Here is a 19,474-nt window from a genome sequence, read left to right as displayed (position 1 = left end):
CATGATAAGAATAAAGAAATGTTGTTACTACAAATGAATTAGCTAACTAGTGGAATAAGATCTCCCAAAAGTACTGTGAAATAATGGTAAATGGATATGTAAATTCAATAATTTGTTTTCTAGGAGAAATTGATTTGGAAGATTTTCCCAAGATTTTATTGCTCTGTTCTGCCAGACCAAAGAGATTATGAGTATGAAAAGTTTAACAAAATGTTGGAAAAGCTTTGCTTTGTACTAGTTCTTCTTTGATTAATAGTAATAAAGTACATCATCAGCTCCACATTTGGTTTCTGCTTAAAATGCTTTTACATTTCTAATTTTAGTATGGTTCATTATAGGCAAAAATGGCAAGGGTTAACTTATTTTTCCCATTCTCAGTCTAACCTTAATATCAGGAATAGTGTGGATTTCTAGTCTCTCCTTCACAAGGAGCTGCATCCTACAGCAAAAGGCTCATTATCACTCACTGTGGTGATGAATTCGTGAGCTGAACAGAAATTTCTCAGCTGTTGAAGAATGTATTAAATGCTCCCAATATATATTCTAGAAAGTTAATGAGTATATATATGCATGTGTGTGTACAAAAATGTTAACTTATAAATAAATCTATCTCCCCTCTATGAGTCTTTATGCCATAGTAAGTTAACCCCACAAGCCCTGGTCTATATTACTTTAGAGAGTACGAGGTTTTTTCCCCTGTTTATGCCAAAGGAATTACAGGCTGGTTGATGCTACCCTCAAGTTCTGGGCTGGATGAAATCAGGGTTTCCTGAGTCTAGAGTTCATGTGCGCTTCTCAGAAGCTGAATGTAAAAGACAAAACTGAAGTTAACAACAAGCTGCAGGACAGAAAGACACAAGAGTCTCCAGCTGTGGAAAATCCCTGAGCTAGACTTGGCCTCCTTTATTTGTAGCCTGCCACTCATATTAATTCAGCTCCTCTGCATAAAAACACCAGCCCGCCAATGTGACACTCCTTGTTCCCTTGGATGACCAAACTGTACCAATAGCTACAGCAGGATTCTTCTATCTACAGCTAGGCAGGAGATCAAGAGCTCTCAGCTTTAGACTGATCTGATACTGCTCTTTCTATCCATATCTGGCATTTCAGTATTACTGACCGAATATTACTGTCTGTATCACCTTTTTAGTCTACTTATAGAGGGAGAAATCTACAGCGCATTTAGACTATGCCCAAATTATGAAACACAGTGGTCCCCACGTCTTGCTCTTGCTCCTTGCTCCATTTGAACCCTTGTTTCAGGACAAGGCCATCTCTACAGATCTGATGCTCTCTTAATTCAGATTTCAGCTACCCAGCTTGGGGTGAGATCCTAGTAAAAATAACACAGATTGTACTTTAGAAATAAAGCTCCTTCTTCAGACTTAACTCTGTCTTGGAGCTTCATGTGACTCTCAAAGACACCTGAAGTCAGCTCTCTCCTCTCTAATAACAGATAAAGTAGAACAGATTTTTTTAGTTTATTTTTTTCCTTTCCCCGGGTCTATTGAAACCTCAGGTTTTCAGAAAGTGGAGTGTAAATCAATGAGCTTTTTCCCTATAATTATCACCAATAGCTGTACACTGCAATTTACAGAGCAGAAAGCAGACTCTACCTTTTCTGTAGTTTGATCCCCTCTCCCCTGCATGCTGCTGCCTGCAGGAGATTCAGAGGGCAGCAAGGCTGCGAAAACAGTGTGGGATGACACCCTAAACAGGAAAGAATCTGTTGTGCAAAAAGCCTTTTGTCAGCTGAAAATTGCACTTGTAATAAACCCAGAAACCCCAAAGCTTGTGGTTAAAGGGTAACATCTTTAGCTCTAATTTATACTGACAGCACAATAGAGCTATTGCTCAGGCTCTGCCTCCTCTCGCCCCATCACAGCAAGGGTGTTATTAAGTGATAAATCAATTTCTACAAGGCAAACTGGAGATTAAGTCCTTATACAATGTTCATTTGCAATTGAAAGCAAATAGAAATACCCTGGGACAGGGGCTTGGTGACCCTTTTCAAGGGCCAGGCTTGAATAAACACCCCACATGCCAGCACAAGGCTGCAATCAGTATTACAAGTCCAGAGTGAATGCTATTTCTCAGAATCTGGTCCACCAATGATTTCTTCTTTAAATTAATAAAGCCCCTGAATAAATAAATTGGGTTTAAATGGTCACTGCTCGCAGAAATGTCATTCTTTGGATCTGGTGGCAGGTCTCAGCTGTTGGAAACCAGTGCCCAAATAGCCAGACCAGCTTAGACCAGGACCTGTCTCATCTCAGATCCTGTGCCAGGCAAGGGGCAGAGCCTGATAACTCAGAAGAAGACGCAGGGAAGCCTGGCAAGGAGCAGATCGGTAAGTGACCTACTCATGTACTCCTTCCCCAGGTACAGCACAAGCTTTCCACCATGTGAGATAAGAGCATCTCCCTCTGTCCTGTTGCTACGGTGGTTTCATCCTCTCCTTTCATCCAGGGAAAGCCTGAGTGGAAAACTCACTACAGCTATTTAGAGTGCCATTAACAAAACCCAAATGGAAACAGCCCCCCGTCCCAGCTGCTGCTCATCAATTTAACTACTGGCGCTGAACACTGTGTGGAGACAAGGAGAATAAATGGGAAAAACAAGACTTTTTCCATTCAGCCTGGCGACAGGTCTTTGAAAGGACCTCCACAACCACCCACTTTGAGGTGGTATCGAGTGCTCAGACAGCGGACGCAGACGGCAGACGGGGACACCTGTGAGCCGGGGGACATCAGGAAGCACCTCTTAATGGAAACACAATTACTCAGAAGATCAAGGTGAGCTTTTGAGGAGATGTCTGCTTTCTTTTCCCTGCCAATACCCCTTCAGCAGTGCTGGAGGAAGCAGTGACAGCCTAACATCTCTTTTTCAGTTGGCATGAAGCCAGATGCTTGAAAGATGTGATTACCCTTCTCCTTTGGCTCCTCTTTGCTTTGAGGAAGAATTTTGGAAGCATTTGTCGCCTTACCAGTACTGCTTTCCTCTGGTTTGATGACCTCTGTAGCATCTCACCCAGCTTAGAAATGAATGATGCACATCTTCAACCATTGCAGGAGTTCAGAGACGACCTTTAGGTCAGCTTTATCTCCAGGTTTAATCTCAGCATCTTCCACTGAGCCAGTTGAGGTTTTCTTTTTGTTTGGGGTTTTTTTTGCAAGGAAGTCTATAACTGATCTGTCTTTGGTTTTGGTAGCTCTTTGACAGTAAGAGAGCAGGAAGAAAAACTGTTGCAGTAGAGGAGAATGAAACTATTTAGTTGCAGAGGGATTAGTGGCTTGCAGGCAAAGTCATTTCGGAAGCCACCAGAAGGGAGACGAGATCCTACCTTTCCACCTCTCCCTCAGTATGCCCTTTGCAGAAGTACCAGGCTTTTTGTAATCGCAGTTTTTGCACACTGGAATGGGTTAGGGAGGGTTCCCATGAACTTTTCAGCTGGAAGATGTGAGGGGGTGGCAATCCCTGCGTGTTGGAGGCTGAGTGGAAGTTTCTACATATGGCACAGAGGATGTGAGTCAAGGGCCTCCGAAAACTGCGGGTGCTCAGCTCCCTGCAGGCTTTTGCCCTGTCATTAATAGGCTCTGTGTGTTTCAGTGCTCTCATTAACAATGCGGCAGTAATACACAGTGAGTAACACAGTGCCATTGCTGCAAATGGCACTACTTCAGATCATTACTATAGATTGCCATAGCATTATTCCTCTCCCAGCAACAGTTTCATTTGAGTTCAACCAGATTCCATAAAATATTCAAATGCAAGCAGATATTCAACCACAGTGGAAGTTGGTTTGCTGGTGGTGAGTCAAGGCTTTCAAAGGTTTTCATGGTTTTTCAATCATTCCCTCCATCCCTGAGGTGTTAATTTATTGCTAACTACCAGGAGGGAGGACAAAACTTAGCAATCAATGGGGGAAGGAAAAGGAAGCAAACCTCTAAACCACAGCTGAGCAATACTCAATGCACTTTGTCCCCAGAAAACTGTTTTCAGTGTTTCTGCTTTCTTTAAAGCTAGTTATATTGTGATTTGAAGTAAAAAAAATGCCATACCCTAGAGTCCTGTGGCTGGTGCATTTGATCTCTTTTCATCTCACGTTATACAGATTAACTATAGTTTAAAATAAAGTTTTTACTGGTCTTCAGCACTTCATAAAAGCACACAAACCTTGAGAAAAATCTCTTGCCTTCCTCCAAATCTTTGTTGTTTGCATATTTTCCAACTCATCTGGGAGCTGCCCTTGCTGGACATATCACCAGCACAAACAAGACTTATTCTCAAGGACAAAAAAGAGTAACAAAGCTCTAAAAGGGACCAAAATGACACTGAATCCCTATGAAATCCAAGGCACTCTCTCACATATTTTCAGGGCTCACTGTCAGTATAAATGCCAGGTTACCCCAGACCATCTGATAAACCTCCTGGATAGATTAGCACGAAGGAGACAGTGAGAGACTGGGAGGTAGCAGCAGGGAGGACATGTGCTGGGAGCCAGCTGAGGTCAGGTCCCCCATGAGGAGCAGGGAGATGGGGCTGCTGCTGCCCTAGAAGCCCATGGCCATGTTGGGCAGCGAGGGCTGGCAGAAGAAGCAGCAGCATCCCTGCTGCTCACCCAGGAACAGCAGCATGGCAAAACTGAGGGCCAGATTCAGGCCAAATCCTGCAATAGTCAGACTGCACACAAGATGTGTCCAACTTAGACACCACAACTTCTACATCATGAGAACAGGGGTGGGCGGCCTCAGAAAGTAGGTGACCCGAAACCACTGAGCTCCTGCTCCTGGATTCAGGGTACGGTTACTCACACTTCCAGTTCAGCAGCAAAACCAGGTTGAGAAGTTGTACGACGGCTGTCGGTTCCTGATCTCGCACCACCATCCACCACCCCCTCCACTGTACCACCAGGGCAGAGTGGTGACATGCCTCTTAAACTGCCTTCACCTTCAAACGATGTCTCACGTAGACATCAACCCAGGCATCACGCAACAGCAACATCTAAGACTTAAAAAGGCTGTCTTCCTGGGGCTGTACATGTTGTGGCACAAATTGTTTAGGAAGTACCTTGTAGAACAAACCGCCAGCATCATCTCTGCTCATCACAAGTCCTTTATCAGAGATCCAGTCTTCCCCGTTCATGTAACAAAGTAATTTGTTAACCAACAGCTAGAAGACCGTAAATAAAGAGCACACAAAGAGGGGAAGGGAGATATGGAGAACAAAGACATCTGCTGTTCCTGGAAATAGTAATGTGATAGCATTCTAGCATGCAGGAATTTTAAGTTTAACATCTTTGTGTTGGAGAATTTGTTGCACAAAAGGCAACAAAGAGAATTCAAGGCAGTTTTGTCCCCGTTCTCTTCATGATAGGAATCTGTTTCTTTTGCAAATAAACCATGTTTTTTCCCAGCTCATCCCTCTCTGAATGGGGGAGCAGGCAGAAACAAATTAATCATGCTTACACTGCCTATTTGGTGTTCGCTTATTGCTCTAAGCTCCTTTGTGATCTTTCTCAAAATATTTTCATCAGCTTGTTTAGGGAGAAACTTTCCTCATGGCAGTAATGTATAATACAGTAATACAGGACATGGCAGCAAATTTCGTCTTGTCCAAAAAAAAGATTCAAGGTGGATTTGGTCTCCCATTTGAATTTGGTCTCCCATTTGAATTCCCATTTGCTTACCTAAACAATAATGCCGTTATCCCCACTGTGAAAGGAAAGTCAATACGTTGCACATAACGATGTTTTCCTGTGGTCTGTCTATTCTCTGCATTCTAATTTCCAGTGTTAACTTCCAGACACATCTAATGTTTCATAAAAGGCAATGATCCATCTCAAATTCCTTGGGACATGTCTCATTTTCTGAAAGATGTGTGTTGTTTACTGCTGGCTGAGGAAAAAAAAAAAACTTCTTTCTTGCTGTTGGCCTTTATATACCAGACTTTATGTCTTTTTAAATCCTGATGGAGAAAATAGAAAAGGTGTTGACCACTATTTTATGGAATTTCTACCCAATCAGTTTTTCTCTCACTGATTTCTTAGGGTGGATCCTACATCCTGCAAGTGATGTTTTCAAATTGTTAAGGGCAATATTTTCATAATTGTAGCATTCAAATTAATGCTTGAGGTCTTGGCTGTGTTTAGTGACTGTGTTTATCTACTTTGCCATCTTTGTCTCAGCCCTGCAGAAGGGCCTCTATGCCTGAGAGCTGGCTGTCTTTTATCTGTTCCTCTGTTGTACTGCAACTGGTTTGCTAGGCTAATTTAATGAAAGGTATCATTTCTCCCTCTGCATCTTCCCTCGCTCCTCTTCTGGGCAACATTTCAGATTCCTGATAATTATACGAGGAATGCCCTTGGGCTTTCTGGTCTCCTTTTCACAGTTAAAGTCTTGCACAGATATAAAAGCATCCCTTTTCCCAAGGACAGACCTTGGCCTTCCCTGAAGGAAGTGGAAGTAGAGTTTACAGGTAATATCTTCCCTGTGTTTTGGTGGAAACATCTTGACACCACCTCACTTGTCCCAGTTGAGCCTGCACAGCCTTTTCTACTTATTCCCAGCCCCTCGGGAATACATGCTGGATCTGCCCAGCAGTGGAGAAAACAACATCATGCAAAACCTGCCGATATTCCAGGGAAGGCTGATGGTAGGAGGGCCTGAGCTCTTCTGTTTCATTCAACGCAGTGACCAGAGCAGTACGAAGGGGAAGGAAGGGCTGCCTTTCCCCCAGAGGGCACACAATGGGACTTTAACCTCGTGCTCTGACATAGGGCTTTGTGTCTAATTACTCCCTCGTACAAGGCAATGAAAACATACGAAGGAAAATTCTTCCCCTCTCGGAATTATTGATGGAAATATTGCAATGGACTTATTTGATAGGACAGGGGGACTAAATGTCAGGAGCATTCGGACAGGCAGGGAAGGTCTCAGGGGGTCCCTGAGTCACAGATCAAGCATATCCATGTGGGATTCCCCACATGGTGTGCTGCTCAGCACACCTCCAAAGCCCACAACCCTGATGAAACCACGTGGCTTGTGCTGACATGAGCATACACATAGAAACCCAGAAAGCCAATGCAGCACACCAGCTTCATTGCTCCGTGCCACTACACATTACAGAGAACAACACTTTACACCCGCAATAACGCTCAGGGGTCAAAGTCAAATAAGTACTAGCTTTATGGAGGATTTTATGTATTGATTTGTAAATAGACAAACCAATTTTGCCTGACTCCCTTAAGACATTATTGATATTTTCTGCTGTAAAATCTTTCCTTCTTTTATGCGTATTTATCAAGGACAAGGCAAATAAATGACAGGACTCGTGTTTTGTAAGGGTATCTCTGGAATGAACTGTCAAGGATTTTGTTTCCTATTTCCCTTCATCCAGTTAAGTCTTAAACTGGTATTATATAGCAATGAGTAGAATTCTCTTACCCATTCTTTATTGGTTTGGTTAAATTTGGGATCAGTCCAAAGCTTTGATAGTTACTCAGCCTCTTATATGAGTCTCTTGGATTTACAGATCCTTAATTATTCACACAGAACATGTGACCTCACATAAGAAAATAGAAATAAGATTTAGTGTACATCTTTGGATCTTTAACCAGCACTTTCAATAACAGATGGACAATCCTCTGGTGAGGAGGTACATTCTGGTGCAGGAGACCTGAGACCTGATGATCCAGTGCTCAGCACCTCCGTGTGATTCCTCTATAAGCAGGAACGAAAGTTAACTAAATGCAATAGCACTGATTATTGAGGGTACTCAACTGCTCAAAAAAAAAAATAATGATCATGACCTATAATATATTAACAAATTGTACTGAAATCTGTTGTGCCTTCCACAGGTGCTGATTAGCTTGGTTTAAAGGAGAGTAAATCCCATTGTGGTGCATATGTGCAGAGCTATAGAGGTATCTAAACATGCCAAAGCGATGTCTTGCTGGATATTGAAATACAGCAGGGTGCGTAATTCCCATTGTTGTTGTATATGTAGATTAAATCCTAGCCCTTTGTGATCCTGGCACAGAAGAATGTCCCAAGTGTTTTTACTAATTAACCATTTCCAGAATTTCCAATCCCCAAAGCATGAGTCAGATTCCAAGAAAGCATGTTATTTTAACTTATTTTTAATGTACCTTCTGCTTCCTAAGCCCTAACATTGAATCCAAGCTTTTCTGTGCAATCTTGCCAGCTAAAAACGTACTCCCTCTTTTTACTGTAGCTGAGATTTCTATCTAATCATGCATCTGCAGGAGTTTCAGTGCTAAGAAAAACATGAAATATCATAAGAGTCAGAGGGTTTCATTCTGTTTGGTAGTGAAGAAAGAAAATATATTTCCATCAATTTCCTCCAGGATGTGGGTTTTGCATTACTATTCCAGGGTGTTTTGATTTATAAAAAGATGGGAAAGGCCTTTATTGAAAGAGACTCACACAGGTTATTCCCAAGTGGTCTGAGAACATACACAATTCAATTTAATAGAAATCATCCCACTGAATGAGCAGGACAGCACCAAGGCCTGTGCAGGCAGGGTGCCCTGTGCAGAGCTCTGGGTAGGATCCCAGCCCATTTGACTGGTTCCCCATTACCTGAAAGAGCAAAGTGACTTATTTTCTCTTGCTTTTACCTCTTCTGGGCCAAAAGCAAGAAACCGGAGCAGCCAAACTCCTCAACTCAGAGAGAATATCAGAGTTTGCCAGATACAGGTGGTCCTTGCTGCCAACAGTTCACAGACATAATAAAAGGTAGCATAACTTTTTATCTCCCTTTCGACAATTAACTACATCAGGACTCTAAGGGGATGGAGAAGTTAAAACCTGAATACAGATGTTCAGCATGGCGTGGGCTTTGCTTTCCTGTTTCATCATCAGCTGCTTTCTGGTGGGGACAAAACGTCTCTTCATCTCTTGAAGGTCTCCAGCCCTTTGCACACCGTCTCTTTAGCTAGCAAGATTTTAAGGACTGATGTGGATATTTTGGTAGTGGTGACAGCTTCAGTATTCATCATGCCAGCTCTCCTATTTCTGGAGCAGCCAACCCAGGCAGCTGGAGGGAGACCACCCGCTATACCTCTGCCGGGTGATGGTGAGGTATGTGTGCACAAAATCAGGCTGGATCTATCTCCCTGTCCTGGCCTGACTGCGTGAGCCAATTTCTACTGAAATCAGAAGTGAATGCAAAAGCCAGGAAATCAAATTCATTTCTGGGAGAGATCCACTAACTGAAAAACTTTAAATGAGACATTTTTCATCCACAAAGGACAGCACTTGGGGCCACCCTGTGCCATGAAACATTTTATTGGTTTTACCTTTCCCAAGCTTGAAAGGTCTTTTAGATCATTAAAATTTAGGTGAAAGCAATCTGAAAGAGGGGAAGGTGTGGTGGAGCCAAACTTCCTTCTGTGAGGCAGCCACATCAAAATGCCTACATAATTGACACTTGCAAGTGATTTCTTTGGAATCCCCAAAGCAGCTTAAAAAATAATGATGACCCTCTGTCCTTCTGCTCCATTACCTTCAACATGCTTTTTCTTTCACATGGATACATGCCATAACACGGACAAATACCAGGCAAAGTTAGTCTGCAGAAGAAGTGCTGTTTAAATCCAGCGCTAAGCCATTTCCACATGAACAGACTAAGAGGTACAGAGGGATCACAGATGAGGAGGAAGTTAGTTATCCTGAAACATTAATCGGCACTGCCAGCACAGCTGTTTGACTAGGAAATGATCTGCGGGGCCACCGCCGTTGCTCTTGGCTGCCAGTTTGGAGCTCATCAGGTGGAGACAAAAGTAAAGGCGTTGTGTGCGAAACAGCAGATGCACAGTGACTCCCTCAAATACTGCCAGGTCAGGATTAAGGGTATTTTGCTTCACTGCCCTGATCCAATCTCACGTGGGAAGGGGATGGCTGCAGGACTGTAATTCTCCCGACAGCTGCCGTAGCTCGGCTCGTGCCACCACGCTGCCCTGGGTCAGGGCTCCGAACCAGGGTGGTCGCGACATTTTTGCCGAGGAGCAAATTGGCTCTTTGTGGTGCCAGTTGCTGGTTTTGCTGTGAATGCATCATCCGGATTTCACTCCCTCTGACGATGTTCACAGAGAGACAGGAGCAGGTTTGAGGTTTATTTAACTTTTTTTTTATTTCCATGAGAGATGCGGGAGTCCTGCTAATTACTGGGATCTGTTTCCAGGGGGAAATGGAGACTAAGATGGATAGCTGCTGTTAGCAATGTCTACTTCATTTTCAAAGACTGCTTTTTGCTGTTGGTTTTTTTTTTGGTTGCCTGTCTAATAAGTGTAGAGCAACTACCAAAGTCATTACACTCAACAGGAAATGGCTTTGGGCCACGGCAAGCTGGGGTTGTTTTTGAGCTGGCAACTGAAAATGAAATTTCTGTATGCTATTTACCAGCCCTCTGTACCTCCCATTCCCCCCCCCCCCTTCCTCCCTGCCTTGCCCTTCGTCATATGGTGGTGTGAATCTGTCGTTGATGGATGATATCCAAAATCAGGTCCTCTCCCTGCCGTCAGATATGAATGACAGGCAGATCATGACTGCTTCGCAGGAAGTGGCCTCAATTTTAAAATGGTTAACAAAAGCAATTTCTCATCCTAGGAAATAATGACTGAAAAGAGAAGAAAAATAACAGTTTGTTACTACGGTTTTGGCTCCTTCCTGCTTCCGTGATTCCTGATGCTGGCTCAGGCACCATTGTGCCCTGATGGTTATTGCCAGCTTTCGGGAGCCCAGGACTGATGGTACAACCACCTTCCCCACACACTCCTCCATCAGGCTCTCCATTTTCTCCATACAGCTCATTTCATCAGCCAACACGAAGGGAAGAAATGCTATCTCATAAAATGTAGAGGGTCTTCTCTGCAGCCAGAGGCTTTCCTGGTCCCAGCCTCGGATGGGTCTGGGTGCTAACGGGCTGCCAGGAGCTCGGCGCAACAGGTCCACGTTCCAGGGCTGTAAGGGGAGACTGGATTTCTGAAGTTCAAAATCAGGTGGTGGAAGAGGAGAGGATCCAAAAACTGTTGGGAAGAAGATAGGGAGGGAGAGGTGCCTGGAGACAGCAGAAAGGAGTAATGGGGAGATAGTGCCTGGAAATAGCAAGGGAGGGAAAACAGTGACACAATGGTGGCAGAGGATGGGGGACAGCGCCCAGAGTCAGGCAGCAAGCAAACACACTGTTCGGAGAACACTTGCTCCTTTTGGCTCGTAATGCAATTGATGATCTTTTTTTAATTGGCTTTTCTTCTTTTTTCATCATTTGCCCATACTAACAGCCCTGCTTCTAATCCTCAGAAAGGCAACATTTGGGAATAGTTTGCCAGCCAAAATATTAGGGGTGAGAAATTTAACAGGTTTCAGGATGGACCTTGCTAAATTTATCAAAGATATTAAGCAGTGGATGGGCCTATTAGATTTGGTACCCTTGGAGTCCCCTTTGGGCCTGTTTCCTAGGTTCCTATCTCAAAGCACTCTGCAAACATTTAGCCTGTAAGCCTCAACAACTAGAAAGCTGATATTATCACTTCTATTTTTTATCTAGGGAACATTAGACACAGAAAAGAGTTGGTCAAAAATATCGTTGTCAATGAATTTAGTGGAATTGCTAACTGCTTAAAGAGAAGTACGTGCTTCGGTGCTCACGGTCATAGCCTCCTTTGTGCTTACTTAGACCCATTTGTGCCTTACAAATGACACCCTCTTACGATACCAGCTGGCCCCTTGGCTTCCTAGTTGCTTAATGTGACCTGTCTTTCCACCACTGCCTTTCACATTCCCAGTCAGATGGCACTGGGCATTTTAATACCTTTGACAGCTAGAGGGGTATAGGAATGCATCACATTTTAGTCTTAATAGTTAATGGAAAACTAATGAGACAACAGCTGCCAAACGCCACTGCTTCCCGCTCCGCACACACGCAGTCCCTCTCACTCCCTTCTCCTCTCTGTCTGTAACAGCAGCACGTCAGGGGCAGACTTGGCGATTATGGCAATATGTGCTAGGATGCAAAGCGGGCACCTGGCCTTGGGAGCAGAACAGACCTTCACCCAAATGTCTCCGCTCTGCAGCCATATCATTTCATACAAATGGATTTTTCCAGCTGCCTTGCAGGGCTTGTGCGGCACTTATCAGGGACAGTATGAGCGAAAGTAGAGAGGGAGAGGGAGAAACCCGCAGAGCTCTCAGTCAGTTTTACACTAGTTGGGAGCGGGAAGCAATTTGTATAGCCAGAAGAAATGAACGGTGGTTAGTGAGAGCTGGAAAAATGCATTTTTTCCTTTCCTGCCTGCTCTATGATTATTTTTTTTTTGGTTGTCGTTGCTAGCATTATATTTTGAAAATACAGTCTGCAGCTCCATAAACGTTCAAAGCTCTTCAGCTCCTAAGATAGTTACAGCATGCTTTTTGGGAATGAGCAGGCAGAGCCCTTCATTTCCACCTTGTAGAGCAAAAATGTCTGTTCAATAAATTTTACTGCTGTAGCAGTAACTGTGGTAGTAACTAAACCGGTACAGGAGCTGACGGAATGGCTGGATCGATATTCTGTCAGGAGGAGAAAGAATTGCCATGTAAGAAACTCTTTAAATGGTTATGAACAATCAACCATAAGATATTTTTTAAGGACAATAAATTACCTGCATGGAAATATTTGTTGCTCAGAGTACCTGAACCAAAAGATATTAGGTAGATGTGTTTCAGCTTCTCAAAACTCTCTGACTTCTTTTTTAAACTGGCACCATGCAAATTCAGAGTCAGATTTGCACAGGTAGCTGGGACCAGACCATTTGCCTACTCACCCCAACTGTTTGTTCAGGTCTACTGCTAAAAATGGTGAGTAGATGGTAGAGAATTATTTCTGCCAAATTTAAAAGACAGATGAACTCAGAAAGCTTGAAGGTAAAGTTCCATGTAATTGTTGCAAATATTGATTCAGTCTCACAGCTGCTACTAGACCTCTCTGGCACCAGAGAGGAGAAGAATTATACTGAAACCAGACCACTGTCTTCGTTGCACAGAATTCCATTCTGGGCGAAAACTGGAGACTTTTGGAGGTGAGAAGTCATTCACTGCAACACAGACTTCTCAGAATCAGATTTTGGCAAGTTCCTATAAAGGAAAAACACTCCTTGCCTGTAGCTATTTATGCAGGTATGTCTCTTGAATCGTCTCCTGCAACCTCATCACTATTTGTCAACAGTTCTTCACTTAAAATAATGCATGACCCTTGTGCATCGATCCACTGGCTTGTCCAGGGTAAGTCATAAGCAGCATGTTAAATTTCCATCATTAAAGTCTCAAATACAATTTACTTCTTCTTGATCTTATGTAGGCAGCCCTGTGAAGCTTCCGTCAATGAAAATTGGCTACTTGCACTCAGAATAAGCAAAGGGGTAACAACTTATTTAACACCCTCTCAATCTGTCTGCTCAAAGGCCTTTTCTTTTTGTATTTACTGCAGACAAAAGGCTCTGGGATAACCAAACAAACTGTTGGTACTTATCCAAATTGAATGAAATCTTAGAAACTTTCCCCTCTTTTCTTGTGAGCAAATCCTGGCCACACTGAAATGAAAGGCAAAACTCCTGTCACTTAAATGGGGCTTTAGTTGTTCAGTGCCCATGTTCCCAGCAATTACTCTATGGCCTGACGCCTTCCTTTTTCACATGATGAATTGTTCCTTGTTCAAGACACAGAGGGGCCCCGGCACCAAGTGTGTGGAGTGACCACAAGGGCAAGGGCGAGGTGGGCTGAAACAAGATGCTCCGCTGAGCCAGCAGTTTTCTGCCCAGCTACCCTGCATTATGCCTGAGCAAGCAATCAGGGTCGGGTGTTTTTGCAGAAACTACTGGGCCAGAACGAAGTTATCTGCAGGCTGTAAACTCTCAGGGCTGGCAAAAGGCTCTGTAAGAGCAGGTCTGTATATGACTACTGGAGGCTGGCGTCCTGCCTCTTCTAATGGAGCTCTATCTAGTACATCGCTATCTGTGTAGGGCATCAGAAACAAAGTCACAACGGTCTGTGGAAAAGCACCTTCCTTTCACATGTAAATTCTAGTGCTTGTCACCGAGTTAAATGAAATGACCTAAAATAATGATCTAATAAACAGTGGTGTACCATATCTTCATAGCATTTTATGAGCAGTAATTATTGATTCATTAAAATAACATGTGCATTGCCTGTTTTTCAGCACAGTGCAACGTGTGAAAGCAGCATCCACCTTGAATATTAATAGATGAATGATTTAAACAATTTACAGCTTCAGTTCAAATAAACAGTTAAGTGCAATCCATGTCTTGTTAGAGTAAGTGGAATACTTGGGGAGGAAAAAAAGCCAGTATTTCCAGTCATGACTAGGATAAAATCAGGAGATATGGGAATAAGATGGGGAAAAAAAAAATGTTTTGAGAGCTCAGTCAATCTGTGCCCTCAGCATCTACATCCGTTGAGTGCACAGAAAGGTGTGTAAATCACTGAAGATAAGCCTCTTCCTGAGGCTGCCTGATGCTGCCCTTGGCCAAGCAGGCTGAAATCAGCACAGGATTGACTTTCCGAAACATCGTTGCCATAGGTCATCCTGCCTTCACTACGTGCGGAGAAATATGGAGGAAATGCACTCAGTCTAACTTCAGAAGTCTAAAATTAATCCTCTTGCCAGGTCTCAGTTAACATTGCTGTCACAACTGATCCTGTTGTTGCAGTAGAGCCTACAGGGCTCCAAAAGCCATGAGGATGCCATTGCACTGGGCACTGGACACACAAATGTTATGCCCTCCCTAAGAAAATCTCTGGCTGGGCTTTAAACTATGGTGGAGTGGTTAGAGGTGCCAGAGAGAGAGAGGTGAAGGAGAAATGAGATTACACCTAATGGCTGCCCAGTGCTCTCATAGGGAGAGACAGTCACCAGCAACAAGGACAACCATGGTCCCCATCCCTTGGCTTGTTCCCCCCTCACACCAAATTCCGGGATCCTTCAGTACCTCCCAGTTACAGACCGGAGGCTGACCATCAGCATCCTCGGCATGGTTATTCCAGCTGCACCAGTCCAAGATGGCCAGAGGACAGCTACTGGGAGATGGCTCCCATGGGTGACAAGCACGAAGATGTCCAGAAGGCGTGCGAGTCGGGGAGATTTTAGGGCTTTCTGAGAGAACCGTGAGCCAGAGAGGTCCAGGGTAATCCCAGGGGAGCAAACCCAGAAGAGAAAGGTCCACCTATAAATATCTGAGAGTCTACTGCTGTCAGCAGCAGAAAGGCCACCATGTAGATCAAACTATGATCAGAAAATCAAGGGCATTCTGCCCTGGAAACTTTATTTGATGTGCTCCCTCGGCGCATAGGTTACAGGCACTTTGCACACGTGGCAGGAGGAAAAACACTCTGACTGGGGACACAAATCCTGCATTTCCAAGAAGCCCAGCCCCAGTGCTTTATCTGGACAGAGCAGTTTGAAGCATCACTATATTCAACAGCCCTACAAAAATTCAGCCAAAAGGTAAAGTGCTCTGCTATAATATAAAGGCACATGCAGCAACGAGCTGTGCCAGGAAAGCTTGAGAACAGACTTACAGCTCAGTGGATGGGATTAGGGAGGGCTGGAATTGCTTTTACAGCCTGGCTTTTCGTTAACCCTGCGGTGCACGTGGGTCCACAGCTCCTCAGCAGCTCTGCACAAGCACCGCAAGACTGGAGACAGCTTTTGAGATGGGGAGCAAGCCTGTGAAAACTTAGTTCCTATAGGCGGTGTGAAGGCAGGAAAAATCAGCTGGCGGTTTTCCCAAGGTGAAGTATTTGCCCATCTGTTTGGCCACAATCTTATTTCTTATCCAAACAAGGTTGTGAAGTGTCTTCCACTAAAACTGTAGCTGCCTAAAGAGCTAGGTAAAGAATGAACATTTATGCACACACAGAGAGATTTGTTCAACAAGCTTTTTTTCAGAGACAATAAAACTGACAAAGATTTATTTAACATGTTTTCTTTCATCGTCCCTCTCATACAGCTGTGTGCAGCATTTCAAAGTTCCTTTGAGTGAAAGCCTCTACTATAGTTATAAAAAATAATTCATTAATTTGATACTGTTATTATGTCTAGGTCTTCAGCATTCTGTGCAAATGCTCCCCACCTGTTGCGATGAATATTGGGACATCTGCGTTCTCATCTGCGGGCTGCATTGTGCCAGTTCCCGACAACAGTCTCGCTGCATCCACATGAGGAGATGAGAACCGATGCAACGAGCAGTTCTGGTTTATTCACTAACGGGATGTGTGTTTTTTCTGACAGTGAGCAGCTTGCAATAGCCATAGATCATGAGTTAGGACTTAGCAAATATTTTCATAGGCAATAAACCTTCACAAATAAGAGCAGGTTCATTAAACTCAGAGCAAACACTGAAGGAAGACCATTTCTTTATAATATTTATATTTCGCATGACCATTTCTAAGAGAAGTGTAAGACAAAACATAGAAATCATCTGATTCAGGTGTTACTGGATGCAAATTTCTCCAGTGGTGTCCAAGATTTCCTGAACACATGTAAGATCTAGCTTGTGCACTTTAGTGAGCCCATGGGATTTGCTGTGGCACAAGTATGTCTGAGATTTCCATGTGCTCTGGACAGATATTGGACAAACAGGGATTTCAACTCTGTGTCTCCAACCCACTAATGCCAGTAAAGTAAAAATTTTAGGTGAAAAAAACCATATCCAGAAACTGAATTTTCACAAGCTTTTGGGGGATTCCATAAAAGAAAATAACCTGTTTTCTCTGCCATCCTCAGGGCTGTCACCTACAACCCCTTTGGAGAATATATATTCCTAATTGGCTTGATTCAAACCAATGAAACCATCTGCTCTGAGAAGCAATTACAAACTGATCTCCGGTGTTGCCCCCAGCCTTCTTCAATTAAGGAGGGTGGAAACCAGCTCATACCACAGCGCTTTTAAGGGCCACTAAGGCCACCTGTAATCCCCTGAGAGCTGTAATCTGTGAAGTATTAGCACGAGAGGAGAGTGCTAGGGCAGAAGCTGAGAGGACTGCTGTATTTCAGCTCTGGTGAGTTGCTCTTGTTTATTTTAGAAAGCTTTTGCAACAAGTGGTGCTGACTTGTTACTTTTTTTTCTCTTAGTTTTAGTTGGGGAGCTACTTACCATCTTTCTGGATCTGTGCCTTATATTTGCACTGAGAAAAGGATAAAAGAGTGAAAGAAGGATTATTCTTAGCTCAGGGTAGTACCTGTTATGGGCTAATTTGGGGACAGTAGTAGTCACCATGTAGCTGAGAATTTATATGCTATTACTGGTGTGAGCATTAGTGCTGCTGGAGGGCCCTGCCCTACAGCAGGGCATCTCACTGGGATGTGTGTGTGCTCCTGAGTGCTACAGTTTATAGATAGAGTACTTACAGTAGCTGAAATGAGAAGTGGGGTTTTTTTCTGTGAATGTGCTGAGGTGTAAACTGCAACAGCTCCAGCAGAGAGGCAGATGGTTGCTGCACCCTTCCCAGCTGTATCTGACACCAAACATCCTTCAACTGAAACAGCAGTGAAAACTTCATAGTGTTAAGGGCTTAAATTGGGTTAGTATCTCATGCTTAGCCCTAGGCTACTCTATGGGCTTGGATGCAGTATGCTAGGTAGGCTGTTGCTGTGAGGGATGTTCACACATGGGTGACTTAAATCTTAAACTGAAAGACCTTTGGGTATCAAAGGGGGAAAATAATGCACAGCTGTGACTCAAGTGTAATGGAAGTACAGTTGTTGCAGCAATAGCATGGAAAATGGGGTGGCTAGAACCCACTGCCCCATCTGAAGTTGCAAGGTAGGGGTTTAGACAGCTTATTTCTTCTGCCCACACCTCAAAGGGGATGAAGCAGGATGTGGATGGGACCAATGCCAAAGAGTGCTCTAACAGTGCCAGCTTAGGAGCCTTATCCCTTTTTTCAGGCTATTTTTTTCTTAAACTCATTTTGCTTTGTTTTGACATTTTCCTTGGAAAGCACCCCTCTTCCTGCAGAGAACAAAATCAGTGTTTAATGTGTGCCCTAATGAAATTACTCATTCACTTACTCTGGATATTCCTTCTCTAACCCATTGGTCACAGCTAGGGTGAAAACCATGTTTCCCTCCACTTCTGTTGTCACCAGTAATAAACCATAGAAGTTGTATTAACAGATCAAATGATGACCTGCTGTGAAACTTAAGACCCTGGAAGGAGCTATTGATTTGAGTGTGCTGCCTGCAAGTGTTAACAAGCCTAGGACAGATGTGTTTGGTCTCACCCTCCTCTGCTGTGTGCAGTTTACCCCTTGCAAAATCAGACCGATGTAGCTGCAGAGAATTGTATTTTTGGCCTGAAGATCCAGAGATTGGGAAGGGGTTAGGGGATTTCTGTGTGTCCTGGTTTCAGCTGGGGTAGAGTTAACTGTCTTCCTAGTAGCTGGTACGGTGCTGTGTTTTGAGTTCAGTATGTGAAGAATGTTGATAACACTGTTTTCAGTTGTTGCTAAGTAATGTTTAGTCTAAAGTCAAGGATTTTTCAGCTTCTCAAGCCTGGCCAGCGAGAAAGCTGGAGGGGCACAAGAAGTTGGCACAGGACACAGCCAGGGCAGCTGACCCAAACTGGCCAACAGGGTATTCCATACCGTGTGATGTCACATCTAGTATAGGTACTGGGAGGTGGGGGCAGGGAATTGCTGCTCAGGGACTGGCTGGGTGTCAGTCGGCAGGTGGTGAGCAATTGCACTGCGCATCATTTGTACATTCCAATCCTTTCATTATTACTGTTGTCATTTTATTAGTGTTATCATTATCATTATTAGTTTCTTCTTTTCTGTTCTATTAAACCGTTCTTATCTCAACCCACGGGTTTTGCTTCTTTTCCTGATTTTCTCCCCCATCCCACTGCAGGTCGGGGGGGGGGGGAGTGAGTGAGTGGCTGTGTGGTGTTTAGTTGCTGGCTGGGGTTAAACCATGACACTGTGCCTGCTGGCTGTTATGCCATCAGGGCAGATGTCTGGTGAAGCCACTCTGACTGTCACTACCTACTTGTCCTTCCTGCTAGCAGGAATGAGCCATGACCTGGTGTCAGGGCCATGTTTTTCCTATCTCCCCATGTACCATGATGCTCCAAAAAACTCAGATCACAGCTCATGCCCATGTTGGGTGCCTGGGGCCACAAGGTATGCAGAAATGCCTTTTTCGACTCCTTTTTTTTTTTCTGCCTTCCCTAGCACCAAAGCCTGCAGGCCTGCTGAACTTCACCTGTTTTCTTTCGTGGCAGAAAGTTCTTTTAGACTTCTTTATGGGAACCCTTATAGCCCTTACAACTTGTCAGGAATAATTAAGAAAAATGAGGATGTGAGTGTCAGCAAAAGGGATAAATCAGTGTAATGGAAAGTACCTAATTTGAGGGAAAAACAAAGACCTTTGCCAAAGTTATTTATGTGCTGTA

The sequence above is a fragment of the Harpia harpyja genome, chromosome 14 (genome assembly GCF_026419915.1).
Source record: "Harpia harpyja isolate bHarHar1 chromosome 14, bHarHar1 primary haplotype, whole genome shotgun sequence".
In the NCBI taxonomy this organism is placed as follows: Eukaryota; Metazoa; Chordata; class Aves; order Accipitriformes; family Accipitridae; genus Harpia; species Harpia harpyja.
Note: the sequence above shows the minus strand (reverse complement) of the source record.